We start from the raw sequence: 14,249 nt of genomic DNA, 5'->3' as shown, positions 1-14,249 counted from the left end.
TCAGGTACAGTAATTCTCTTTATAACTCTCTATTCAACCATCCAGGCTGCACAAAGCATTGACTGGAATATGAGACAGGCCACCTTTACATTTGTTATGTCCCTTTATTTTGCCAGTGAAAAATACATTTTTTTAAGGTATATTGTGTAACAGTTTGCACACGTTTATGGCAGTTTCAGCTGGACCATGTTTGCCCTGCTTCCATGTAAAATAATGCTGGTCAGTGGGATTTCTTCATTGCACCAAGTTTAGGAAAAAAAGTTTATTTTCCTGTAAGAGCAAGGCCTTTTATAAAGGAAAATAAATTCATTTGACACTAAGTTCTTTGTAAAAACTTCAGTTGTCTGCATCTTGTTTTTGCTTATTTGTTTTTAGAAATACAGTTCTGTATCCTAAAGATTGTTCCTTTGCTTTATATCATAATTATCCCGAACAGTAAAGTTTATAACAGTTCTAGAGTTTATCAGCTCTCTTTCGTTATTATTTTTTGAACATAGGCATTATGTGTACTTTTTGTTTTCCAGTCTCGTAGAAAGTACTCTGTCTTTCATAAATTTCTAAATATACTTGATAAGTTTTTCAATTGTGTTGCTCAGGTCTTTATGTATTTGATGATGAAGTTCATCTAAAATTGAAAACTTACTCCTCTGTTCCTGGTATTAATTTTCTAGGCCTTTTCTATCAGTTGGTTTTCTTAGTAAAGACATTTAATTAAAGAAGACTTAAAGGATGTTGACCCTCTTTGTTCAATAACAGACCAATATTTTGCTTGCTCATCACCTTATTATTGCTTGTGAAATTATTTCTTGTTACCTTTGGTTTCTCTTTTTATTTACATTTATTTTGTGTTCCTGTTTTTTGCCCTGCATATCTGTGTTCTTTTATTCTGATAATTACAAGTTAACCCAGTTTCCATTTTCTTCCCTTTCTTTCATCATATATTTCCTTCAAATTTTTGAGTTTATTGAGGAATTCATGATTTAGGCTGGTATGTTTCTTTCTACTCTTACTATATTTCCTCTGCTTTGGGATAATGTATATGTGTGCTTATATATTTGTTTAATATCATTTATCTGAGGAAGTATGTCTTCTGCTTACATTTTTTTTCCCTTTTTTTCCCCCAGGGTCTTTTCATATTATTTATTTATTTATTCCTTAGGTTGATCTTTTTTTTCTTAGATTTCCGTACACCACTATGATTGTATCAACCAAATCTCTGAGTCTACTGAAGTGTACCTGTTATTGTTAATTTCCACCCTTTACTTTCTAAGGATTGTGAACTCCAGTTTCACCTTTTTCATCCAACTTGACAAGGACAGAAACCGTGTTATTCTTACTAGTTACCATTTACTGCTCCTAATTACATTTGGAAGAATCTCCCTTTATCTGTCTTCTCCATTTTCTCTATTAAAAAAAATAAAATGGTTGACACACATTCCAATAACTTGCTAGGAAATCTGTGTTTTGGTGTATGCCTCCCCCAATGCCATTTATAAATATGACGCTACGCTAAACTAACATCTAAAATGCTTAGTTCTTTTCATAGTTCTTGTAAATATGAATAACAACTTACCTGTATTACAGCTGTGGTTATAATTCAGAGAATCTAGTTGCATATTGGATTCCTCCATAAATGTTGTTTTTGCAAAAATGTTTTCAAGTTTTTCTGTCCGTTGATTTGAGCTTGCTTCACTCCAGCATGCAATTTGACTTACTCCTCTGCAAAAGACTTGCAATAATATTTTTGTAAAAAATAGTATTGTTACATTTGTATGGAAAAAGCATCTCCCAGCAAACTCATTTTACTTCTTAGTTAAAAAGCTTTAGCCACAAGAACTGAAATGCTAGCTTATTTCTCACTGCATCACTTATTCATGTGCGTGAAACACAATCCGTAGACAGATCTAATGGCTTGTGGAAAATTAGCATTGAATTACTGGGCAGTGGTGCTACATTAGTGTAGTGTTCCTTTCAGAACATGTTTTACTTTAGGTAAACTTGCATATCCTGAGCTATTTTGTTCATGGAGCTGAACGTTACAGAACAAGCCTTATGAGAAAACAACAATGAGAAAGCACCATTTAGGCAAATGGTTAATTTTATCTTTGTTTTGCCAAGTCACAATTCATTGTTCTTCTTGATGGTGCAAAACTAATTGGCTCTTATCAGAGTTACATTACCTCCAAAGGCAGATAAAATTAATGCAAAGTAAACATCCCCATGATCAGAGACCGTCTGATGAAAGGGAAAACAGACTTGGGTGAAGTTGATGCAGAAACCCACAACAACCTCTCTCAGAATTATAAATCAGGAAGTTCTCCAGGTTATCAGCTACTGCTCTACTTCATTATTTTGTATTCTCTGTTTTAACCTCAGGTCACCTTTAATACATCTGCTCTGTAGTGATTAATATTACTGTTGAAAGTAAACTACGGAAGAGCAGTGCTGTATTGCATGACTAATTAGTCTATCATGTTACTTGTTTACAGCTTTTAAAAAATGTTTCTCTTCACAGAAATAAATCAAAGCATACTAAGCCCCATGTTGTATGTGAACCACCATCGTATCTGACTATGGAACTTCCAAGGCCAGGTGCCCTTCTCTTTCAAGAAATTATAATTTGAGCTGCAAAATCTTCAACCCTTTATTTTCTTCCATTCAATCTCTTTAACACTTGCCATGTTTGCAGAAAGCTTCTGTTTGAGTCTGGGAATTATATTACTTTTTTCCTCGGAAGGTTCACGCTTGAACAAAGCTATATACCAGATTTCTTCTAAGAAATCTCAAATAACTTTGGCAACAGGCAACCACTATTGAGTCTGAAGGGATCAAGGAGTACAGGTCATGTCCACTGAGAGGTCAGGACTATCATTTGCCTTTATAATTTAAAAAATGAAAATGCCAGTAACTTTAATCCCAAACTTCAAAAGAGTACCTAAACACTCTTGGAAAAACAGAAATTTCAAACTTAAGCAAACATGTAATTTTTAATCAAAATTTGCAGTTTTCTGTGAGGCAGATAAAATTCTAGAAAATATGAAGGAGGGTTTATATCTACATGGGATTAGTATTTAGAGACTCAGCAGCTGCTCTGTTCAAGACACTTGATTTTAGGGAATGTGATCTTTAATAGGCTTAGGGTCTCTTATGGGGAAAATGTCTAAGAATTATTAAAACCTGCAAAGAAGTAGGAAGAGATCAGATATCGTTGTGCTCCACAAGCTCATACACTGACACTTAACTCTGCAAAGATGTAGAAGACTCATGGAGAGGAAAGAATGCATTATTCTCCGCATTCACTGGTGATTGGACAAATAGTTTGGGACTTAAAATGTAGGAGAGGGACCTCTCATGAACGTGTATGTACCTGAAAGACGGGAAAGAGGAGCATCTCTTCACAGTTGTGCCAGGTAAAGCCTATCTCTTTTTTTCTGATACCCTTCATCACAGAGGAGCCAAACAAGACCTGTTTGTTCTCTAGCAAAGAATACACTAGAGATGACAGCCTTAATTAGATGTATCTGTAATTAATATTTTCTATAGTATTTAATATGTGGAATATTAAGTACATCAAGAATGTTAAGATTTGTTCTGAGAGTTTGACTGAATCCAAAACATTATGAAAAGTGGGAATTGGGAGTCTCCATTCTGTATGTCAGCATGTAGAGCAGAGAGAAAGAATCTAGAGAATAAAGAAGTTACTTGAGGAAAGCAATGAAATACATATATCCAGCTTTCCAAAAGAATATTCTGTTAGGATTGTAGGTGATGCAGAGAAATATGCAGAAATCAAAAAGACAAATAGAGTATTTCGTTTTAAGCTTATGGTCAGATATATTTTTTATTTTACATGCTTTTTTTTTCTTCATTTTCAGTCCTTCAAACCACAGTCTGAGTCTCAATTTCTTTAAAAATGGTAAGTGATTATTTAAATGGTTTTACCATCAGCTTGGTCTCTTTTTGTGTAACGTGGTGGGTGGCTTGTGTTGCAAGCAGTACACTATTTGTGTTATGTCTTTGCAAAGACAGAACATTAGCATATAAATGGGGTGCTGGCATTCTGGACGGACTAAGCTGTAGAAGTCATGCTTTGTAAGCTGAGGATCTGCACAGTGTTCACTGATAATTCAGAAGAAGCTCCTGGAGGCTACTTTGTCAGGTAGGGGCTTTGAGATATTTCTGCTTGGTGTAGGGCAGTGTCTGTCTTGTAGACTGCAGCGGGTCACCAAACTGCATAGGCCTTTCTGCAAGGCGTCAGAGGAAAGCTTCAGTTAGACCAGTCCACTCTAGGTGTAGGGATTATTAAGTAATCAAACAGATGTCATAGGAGATTGTGTAACCATCGTGATTAGATGTTTCTGAGAGCAAAGCAAGGCAAAACCTCTCTCAACAATGCTAAGGCACAGCGGATCTAACAGGAGCATGGGCTAGATAACATCTTGAGGTTCTTGAAGCCCCGTTTTTGTGATCATATCTTTTACTTCCTAAATTCCAGCACCCACAGCATTTTACTGAAAAGAAATTGCATTCCACTTAATATTGTTGACATGTGTATGAAAATATTCACTTCCAAGTTTATCAAGTTTCACATAAAAAAAGAACATGATAAAGACAAATTGTACTCCTGTATCCATGACACTATTTTTCAATGAAATGCAGTTTCACCTTACAGAGATCATTTGCAGAGCAGGATTCAAAACAAATCTGTTGCCAGTGTTCTTGTGTAGTCATCTTTCTAGTCACAAAGTACCATCTCCACTGTATTTAAGAGCAATAAACAACTGCAGCTGCATTCCCTGCAATAGAATGAGCGCACAGAGGGTGAAACTTTTTTCAAATAGCAGCTAAGTCATCCTGTAATGAGGGAATGAAAGGGGGGCAAATGGACTCGAGAAACAGGGATTTCAGATAACCTTTTTCTAGTTTAAATGCAATTTCTTCTTTGTTAATCCATTATTGGCCCATTCTAGTGGGTATATGTCTGAATCTGACAATCTTAATTGTATTTTATGTATTTCCCAACTCTTGCTTTTCTGCAGCACCTTTGTGAGGATCAGAAAGCAAGCCTCTCTCCATTTCCATCAAGACCAGCTTTTACCTCGCATGGAGAAGCCTCGTTGCAGGGACGCAGCCTCTGACAAGCACCAAAACTCCTTCCCATCGCTTCCTAGCAGATAGTGAATGTCAGGCCCTCTGCTGCTTGGATGGTCAGTAACCTGCTGGCACCATTTTGCCTCAAGGTAGCGTCTCTGTATCATAGCAACGTACAAGAATGCTAAGCACATATAATAATACAGTGGTGGTTTGTTACAAAGAACAATCAGAGAATTCCTCAATCGACTCTTGCATCTGAATGATTTTTATGTGCAAATGCTGCTTCATAAAGCAGGTTTTCCACATCAGGTACAGAAACGTGTTCTGGTATTAATCCCATTTCTAGATGAGCAAAACGACCTCTTTCTGCCTTAAAATATATGACTATAACACCTGCTCTTCAGTCATGCAAGGAGAAACAAGTTCTGCAAGGTTATTGTGATGAGGGCAGGTCAGCTGGTTATTTTTAGCTCGAGCTAGCACATTTAGCAAACTCTCACAAGAGGAAACATTTTTTACCTGCAGCTGATTAGCATTCAGAGCTGCACAACTTCATCCATTTAAGCGTAAAAACAGCTATTTTAGTCTTATTCTTACAACCAAATGCTTGCTGTTCAGTATTAAGAAAAAGGTGCACTCAGATGAAATGGCATAATATGCCTCCGATCCAGAAAGCTAAATGCAAATAGTGATTACCAGTCTCTTACAGTGGAATAATAAGCACGCAAACATTAGCATTGGAACACAGTTTACCCTCTGTCGCTGTGAAGGCTTCAGCCATTAAAACTCTACCGGAGTAGGGAATGGAATTTTCCATTATTTTTTTTTAAGTTTTCTTTTAATGGAAGCTCCCATTACAAATTCAAAAGCCTTTATTTAGCTGTCATTAGGATATTGTTTTAGGACAAGCAGGATTTCTTTTAACTGTGTTCCTTGACCTGGCTGCTCGGGTTCGCACATCAAAGACTTTCTCTTCCTCCCTACTCAGCTAACCAGACACACGTACCCCAGGGAGAATGCCAGATTATCTGGAAAGGCTGGAAATATGACCTATGGTGTTATATTAATTGCATACCTTGACAGAGTCATGTGGGAAATGCTCTCAGAAGGGACCTCACAAAAATTCCTTCTGCTGGCTGTTGTCTCCTGGATTTGTTCCCATTGCAGGGTGGGATTCTACCTGAAAAAATAGACAATGCAAGGAATCATAAGGAGATGGGGAAAGAAACAATGCTTTGTTTAATAACTACACAGCTGTTACACTTGTTTAAAAATGTAAACTCAAATAATATTTTAAAATTGCTTGTTGTTTACCAGTAAAGGGCAGAAATATTCTTTCTCTTCCAGAGAAAGGCAACCTGTTCAGAATACATAAAATATCTTTCATTTTTTTAATCAATTCTCCTTATGGGTACTTTTTGGCAATAAGTATGATGATAAAATCTGAATGGTTGAATTCTAAGATCAAAAGGGTTCTGTCATTCACTTTCCAGTTGTGGTAGGTGCTGAGCATTTATCAGAGACTCCTCGTATCCTTGCATGCCATTTTTTGTTCCCCTCCATTTTAAAGGTTTCCTGAAATCTTCTGCTTCCTTCTGTCCACTGCCCTGTCAAGAACTCCCCGCCCTTTTTCGCAGAATCCCAGCCCAATATCCCTTTTGTTTCCCTGCCAAGGTTCCTGCATGTGTTCTGGGTTTTTCTTCCTTATCCTCGCTCCCCCAGAAAGTCCCTTCAGTCCCTCCTCTTGTGCTACTCTTTCTCTTTTCCAGATTCTCTCTACCAACAATGTGGTTCTAGGCCATTCAGGATGCTAATGCTTAAAAACTGCGTAGTGCAGATCAATAGCCAGATGAGGAAACCCTTGTTTCCCTAGAAGGTGTTACTAATTGGCAAATAACTGAGGCATTTGTCTATCTTCAGTTACAGACACCCGAAACTGCTGGATATCTGACCACAGTGTCAGCACCTGCTTCTGTCCTATATTGCTAATGTTTTCTCTTCCAGTTTCCACTGAGCCCAGTAGCCACCCAAGGATAGAAGTAAAAAGTTCCACTGTGTTATCTGCAACAGAGGAGCAATAGCACATGGGTAGGAGACGGGCTGTGCTAAGCACACAACACCACTGAATCAAGAACATTGGAAAGTTCTTCATACATACAGAATATATAATCTGAGACAGATGCAAAGCCAACAGCAAAACAGCACGTCTTTTTCTTTTGTCTTCCCAGTGCAGTTCTAAGTCAAACTCCGGTCAGGAGGAAAGACTTAGTACATTTGTTGACCCCTGCAGCCGGCAGAGGAAGAGCTTGCCCTGCGCATCCTTAAAGCCCCATCACAGCACGGTATGAACAGGCCACATAGCACGCATTTCTTAGTGCCAGTGCACTTGGGAAAGGCAGGCCAGGCAAGCAAGGCTACATGTAGGGTTTGGGGACACCTCTTTGCATGCAGTCCTGCTTCTGTGTCACCGCGACATCAATCACCTGTGAAAAACTACCAGTTCTGGTACCAGTGCTCACAAAAGCACAGCTCGCTGTTTACTTTTTGTGAGCGTTCCTGTGAATCAAATTGGACTGCTGGATTGTTTTAGGAAAATAAACACAAAAGAACCATGAGTGCTGCCAGAGCGAATGAAAACAACGCTGCTGGGGAGTGTTTGCTATGGTAGTGGTGACTTTGAGTGCTCAGTACTTCAGGAAAGCAATTAAGACACAAACTCTGGCCTAGTAAGAGTTTAGGTTGAGCTTAGGTTGCAGCCCCTCCTGTACAGGCTGTTAATGCCCCAAAAGCATCACATTTCCCTCATCCAAAGCTTGCTTTCTGCTCTTAGAGGAACAGCTCTTGTCTCCATCCTGCAGTGATGTTTATGTGCGCGTCAGAAAGACTATATGCAGTGGACAAAAATTACATAGCATTTCTTCAGGGTAACAAAATGGCAAATACTGGGATCCTTTTGGATCCTCTTTCCTCTCTTTCACCTTGGTTCCTGCAGTGATATTCAGCCGAGTGCCTATCAACATCAGGTTGATGTTCTGAAATTTTCAGTGGTGTCAGTATCTTTGTAGATGTGCTTACAATATTTCTGTTCAATTTCTGTGGTTTCCTCAAGCTAATCATCATTCTTTCAGTGCAAAAAGTTCCAACTTCTGTCACTGGAAAAATACTGAAAAGAAAAAAGGAACAACAACAACAAAAATCCTTAAATCTGACTTGCAACCCCTAATGAGAAAAGAGAAAAAAAAATCTGTCATCTCATTCAGAAAGAAAAAATGCTAGTTTTTTTTTTTTTTAAGTGAAATAAATGCTTTCCCTAAACACGATCGCAGTTGACAAAATGCTGGATGTTTAGGTGGCAATTATAGCTCTTTCAGAGACTGTCAAATCTTGTCACAACACATGTTATAAATGAGGACAGATTTAGACATCCTTTATGACAGTTATGTGTAGGATGTGGATGGTTGGCAGTTAAATTTCAAATGCAAGGAAATTTTCCTTCCAATAGATCTTTGCTTGTTTATTAAGAGGGAGTTACCGTGCACTGAATCTTGTATCTACCATGTGCAGCTTTTCATCCTTACAGCTTTTGACATTTCACTTTAACTTTCCTTTTTGACAGCCATCTGAACATTGTTTTAGGTAAAATGTAACCTTCAGTGCTCTGGAGATGTATGAAATTTTTAAAGCTCTCGGTGTTTTCATACTGAGATTAAGGTTGGAAATGTGTCATATTATACATGGATGGATAGATAGTAAGAAAGCAAATAACATAGATGGTAACAATAATGATTGAAGGGAGCCGCTTCATGATGCACGCAGAAAATGGGATAATGCAGAAGCCCACATTCATCGTGAGACGCATAAAATGTTGATGAAGTATTAGTAATAATAATGTGCATCACAAAGCACAATTCATATGATGATAGACTACACAGGTGTCATTAAAGCCAAGCCTGACATGGATTTTAAAGTGTTTCTGATGTTAACAGCTCCAATGGCATAGGGAGAAGAAAGAGAAGAGAAATCCCAGAGCCATGGAAGAGTCCTGGCAGGGTCAGACAGAACTTTTTTAGAAGCTCCGAGGGAGAGCGTGCTGGAGCAGCCTAAATGTCAGGTTTTCCGAGTGCAGCATAAGCCTTTTTGACGGCACCAGCCTCACTCTGCTAACCAGCACTGACATTGACAAGCTTTGCATTCACCCTTTCTGCAAAGCTCAGTAAAGAGGTGGGAAAGGGCTAGGCAGCATTTCCCAGCTAGGTGACGTACGGCGTATGCTACGCTATGTGCAGCTAGTAGAGAGGGGAACTATACCTCCTTTAGCCCCCGCTCCAAATTCTAATAATCCTTTGAAGCTTCTGGCAGCATCTCCTGTAAGGAAAAAATCTGTTTGCCCATTTTGTAGTCCTCCCACACTTGAATATGGCAGGCTGTAGACTAATTTTTATGAATGATGGCGTATAAAATCCCAGTGAGTTCGGTAAGTGTGATTCTAACATTTCCGAGAGATAGTAAAGAAGAGATGTCATCTACAGTATCGGGACCTTGTGACTCTTCCATTTAGCTGTAGCAGTGTAGCATAGCAGAATTAATCACGTGCATACTGCAAGGCAGCTACTTGAGATTGCTGGACTGGGACCAAAGTGCTCGTTGCGTTGGAGGACTGAGCCCATAAACTGGAACACTGTGGGCAGCTATACCTTTTGCAGAGCTGAAGTTTTTCTACTTTCTATTTTCATAAAAGTGGCAGTGTTATGTAACTAAGAGATAGATGAACTTGTGCTCATTCCGAAAGATCATAAAACACTCAGAAATATTTGTGAAAGTCTGCCTTGAGTAACACAGCTTAAGCCCTTGAATTCTGAATGGGTAGCTCTCCTGTTTCTTTCCGGTTACAGACCGTTCACTTAGCCCTAATGACATGCATCCAAATAAAAGCTTGCTATTGCACAAATGTGAAAATAAATGTACTGTTTCTATGCTTCAAGACATCAGCATTTATTGCCTCATTTGGGAAAACAACAGACTTATTTGGCTCATTTATACTCTACACGAAAACTGTTTTGAGACAGGGACCTGTGTCTTGCATCTCCGAGCTCTTCATGAATAGGGCCATACGCTCCCAGGCATCCTCCCGTCTATTCACTTGCCTAAAAAATACTAAGGGGCAAAAGATTACGGGGTGCCTCAGGTATACATAATTAATTTACCCACAAGCTGCTAAAATGTAAGACAGCCACAGCTTTTTTTGATTCGTTCAGTTCCTAACTGAGATGACTTCTTAGGTCTCCTCTTGATTTCAGAGGTTAACTTACTGTGTGTGAATAAATTCTACCTGACAGTCTTTCTCCTCACTCACTTGACCGGTGAAACCTTTTTGATAATATTACAAAAAGTTTGCCAGTTTGAGAAGTATTTTGGAGCATTTTTAACTTCAAGGAAATGTCATATTTGCATGTATGCATTCAGAATAAAAGAGTTAGTTACTTCAAAAGGTAATCTTTAAGTAATTGGTTTCACACCATCTAATTTTACAGTTTTATGCAATAATCCTGATTGTGATAGCACCTCTCAGAAAATTAGAAATACCAGCAATTTCAGCCCCTTTTAGTGTCAGGAAACTAATTTTTAGGATTATAATTGTTTGAGGCTTTGTCAGACTTGTTCTCCTATTTGTATTCATGCATTTCTAATTACAGAAAAAAAATAAAGAAGAAAGATGTCCTCCATAAAGATAAGCAGCGTATTCTTGGATAATATTTGTAATGGATCCATTAACTGAACTTGACAAAAACTAAAATGCAATAGCAAAACATTCATCTTTAGATGGATGCACTTTAAGCCTTCTTTCAATAAATGTCTGTCCTTCGGGGCAGACAGATCTTTTTAAAGCCCAGGGATATCAGTATTTCTATACCCAACCTGTTCAAAATCTTGACTGCCAAATTCTCACATTAAAAAGACTTACAAGTCCTAGCTGATGGCACTGCCTTTGATGCTGGGGAAAGGAAAGGCTACAATGCCATTCCATCACTATTTCTGCTCCTAGTGCCAGGGTGGTGGCAGAGGCCACCTGGGTCAAAAAGGCATTCAATGAGAAGGAGAAATTTAACCCCTCTAGTTCATTCCTTGATGTCAGTGCTAAAGCAGGTGAAGGCACAGATGTCTGGAAGCCCTTTTGCATTGTCAGGACCCTGGGGGCACTGCCAGGCTCTACTGCCCCTGCCTCCCTCCCCTGGTTCCCCCACCCTGCCCAGAACCCCATTCCAGCCCTCTTGGTTGGATTTTGCCATCCATTCGGTGAAGGAATCTGAATGGAATTGGCAGCATGAGGTATCACATCTCCAGCATTCGCATCTGCTCCTCAGCAAGCCCTACAAGGTTCGCATTGTGAAACCAAGAGCAAAAAAAGATCTGATTGAGACTTGCTGTATTTCATTGAAATCAGGAGGAAAAACACGTTACTGTAGACTTGGATACTTAATTCTGTGAACCTGTATTTGAAAGGATTTGGTGTAAACCAAAGCAGCACTCTACACTGAAGAAATGACTGTGAAACTCTTCACCCTCCAGCTGCCCACAGCTGGATTTGGAGGTTGCTTTGTATTTCAGCTTCTCAGCCTACCATTGAAAACTATCTGCAATTGCTGGTAAATACTATCTTCTTCTGCACTGCTACCCACAGCGTGGGCCCCAAAATGCGCAGCATGGTTGGAGGATATTCATGCCCGGTATGCAATTAAATCCTGAAGAGTTGCTTGTTAGTCTACAGGCTCTGGATGAAAATATAACAGCCATTGCTTATCTTTGCAGTTTGCTGGGACAGGATGACATCTTAAATTTATCAAGATGCTTGGTGATCTCAGTGCAATAAAGAGCAATAGAGAAAACGCAGGAAAAATGTATTTGTGAAGTTTGGTTTTAGACAGAACAGCAGGGGAAAAAAAAAACAAAAAACACCAAAATCCCACAAACTAATCGGACCTCATGGTTGTCAAAGTGAGCCCTGTTTTTTTCAGTCAGTGTCTGAGGAGTCACAAGCAGACCTGGCATATTCTGCATATTTTTACAGGGACTATTATTGATCAGTTTCTCTTTTTCACATAGACAAATATTTTTATTTGTATTTATTTTATTTTATTTTATTTTATTTTATTTTATTTTATTTTATTTTATTTTATTCTATTCTATTCTATTCTATTCTATTCTATTTTTATTTTTTACAAATAACAGTAAATGAATAGAAACTTGCCAATCAAGAAATCACTGCTTAATATGAAACTTTACAGGTGAGCTTAAGATTTTCTGGAGTTTTAGTTAGAGTGACTACTTAAATGGCACAGTTGTATTCCTCACGAACAAAACATAACATTTCTCACATTCGAACAAGCTTACACAAATAGATGTATGTGTAAAATGAGTTCTGTAACAAATAATGCTATTGCCATTTTATTGGCCTTATTTCCAAACAGACCTGAATATTCTTTAGTAGCTACACTGCATGCAGAAAAGGTTTAGTGCAGAGATCATAGTTCCTCTGCCTTACATACAAAAGACAAATACAGAAAGAACTGGCTTTCTCTATTTTTCTTCTGCTTCTGTAATTCTAGTACTGTACCTCAATGGAATAGGAGGAGTTACAGAGGTTATGTACAGGTGAGTTTTATTATACTCCTAAATTCCTTTTTCCAGGAAAAAGGCCACAGTAGGTTGAGATAAAATTTCTCATTTCATACAGAGACATGCACGCATTCCAGGTCTCAGCTGTAACCTGGAATATTATGTGCATGTTATATATACTTATGTATAAATATGATATATACAAACATATACACAATATACCTCTATGATGCAGATCATATGGATATGATATATATTTGTGTATAAACATGACACAGATCTTGTAAGATGCTACACTGCACAATTCATAAATATTCTCTTTAATATCATTAGCACAAAGGAGTAACTAAACCTCCAAACCCCTGAATGTTTTACCTCTACAGAATAGGTGGTATTCAGGAAGCGAGTACATTTTGCTCTTCAGGGTACAGTACATTGTGTGAAATCTTTCAGAAACTGGGCATTCATGCAGTACAGCAAGTACGTGTGACCTCTACAAAGTTATTCGGCTATGTGCGAAAGAAATGGTAGGCTGATAAAAGTTAAACGTGGGCCTCTCGTCAGCACCACTTCTTGGATTTCTTTAGCTGAGAAATAGTAATTGTGGCAAACAACCGAAAATAAAAGAATGATACACAGTAGTGAACACAAAAAAAAAAAATAGAGTGGGATATTTAAAATAGGCTAATCACTAATGGGAGTTGTTTTGCATGTAAAAGACACCCCTTGTCTTTTCACTGAAATAACTTAGGCCATTTAGATTCATCAGGAGACTGTCAATGTTACAAAATCAAACGCATTAGTATTGTCAGCATCCATATTGTAGTGTTAAAATTGCAAAATGATGCAATTATAGAAAGAGTATCCATTTGAAAGTTTTGAACACAATGCATTGCCTTGATGGCATATGCATTTTTAATTGGATATTAACTTTAGTAATTCAGAATCAGAGTAGAGATGTCTCTCCTTGACAGCCTATGAATGAGAAGGGCTATTTCCTGTCAACCTGGCTGATAAAAATTCCCCTGTAACCCTTCATGTAATAAAACCAAACCTTGTAAGGAATGAATAAAAAGCAGCAGACACCTCAGGTGGGATCCACCTCACCTCATTTTGGGCACCTACAACTGAATGAAGCATTGCTCTGCTGAGGTCTCTCTCTCTGCTGCCTGCACAGGGAGCCTTGGGTAATGCAGTCGTCTAAGTGAGGGCAAATGAGTTCCAGTTCTTGTGTGAAAGCAAGATGCTGATCCAGATTGCTGTTTGTAGGATGTGTCTGTTGGAGGATGCTGAGACAGCGTGATAAAGAAACATTTCTTGACGTCCGTTGGAGAAGGAAAGACTCAGTGCTGCAGGCACTGAGGCTCTGTGACTGGTTGGTTTTGACAAGAACTGATGGTGCTCCGTACCTCATGTGATTGCAAGTGTAGCATGTTGCCTTCCTCACGCGTGCCGAGTGCCTGCCGTGCGGCGCTAGCAACCTCACATCTCACTAAAGTCATTGGATAGAGCCCTCAGCTATCTCATCAGATGAAGCTGCA

At 38.6% G+C, this 14,249-nt stretch overlaps 1 long non-coding RNA gene across 1 annotated transcript; it reads right to left on the bottom strand.

The window, feature by feature from the left end:
* Positions 1-1,771: 1,771 nt before the first annotated feature.
* LOC310893963 lies at positions 1,772-6,855 on the bottom strand. The gene is made up of 3 exons (XR_014579436.1): positions 6,170-6,855; positions 5,099-5,249; positions 1,772-4,796 (listed from the first exon to the last, which is right to left on the bottom strand). It is a non-coding gene; the product is annotated as an uncharacterized lncRNA (long non-coding RNA).
* Positions 6,856-14,249: the final 7,394 nt, after the last annotated feature.

Source organism: Anser anser (assembly GCF_964211835.1).
Source record: "Anser anser genome assembly, chromosome: 2".
NCBI classification, from domain to species: domain Eukaryota; kingdom Metazoa; phylum Chordata; class Aves; order Anseriformes; family Anatidae; genus Anser; species Anser anser.
Note: the sequence above shows the minus strand (reverse complement) of the source record. Positions and strands in the feature narration are given on the sequence as shown.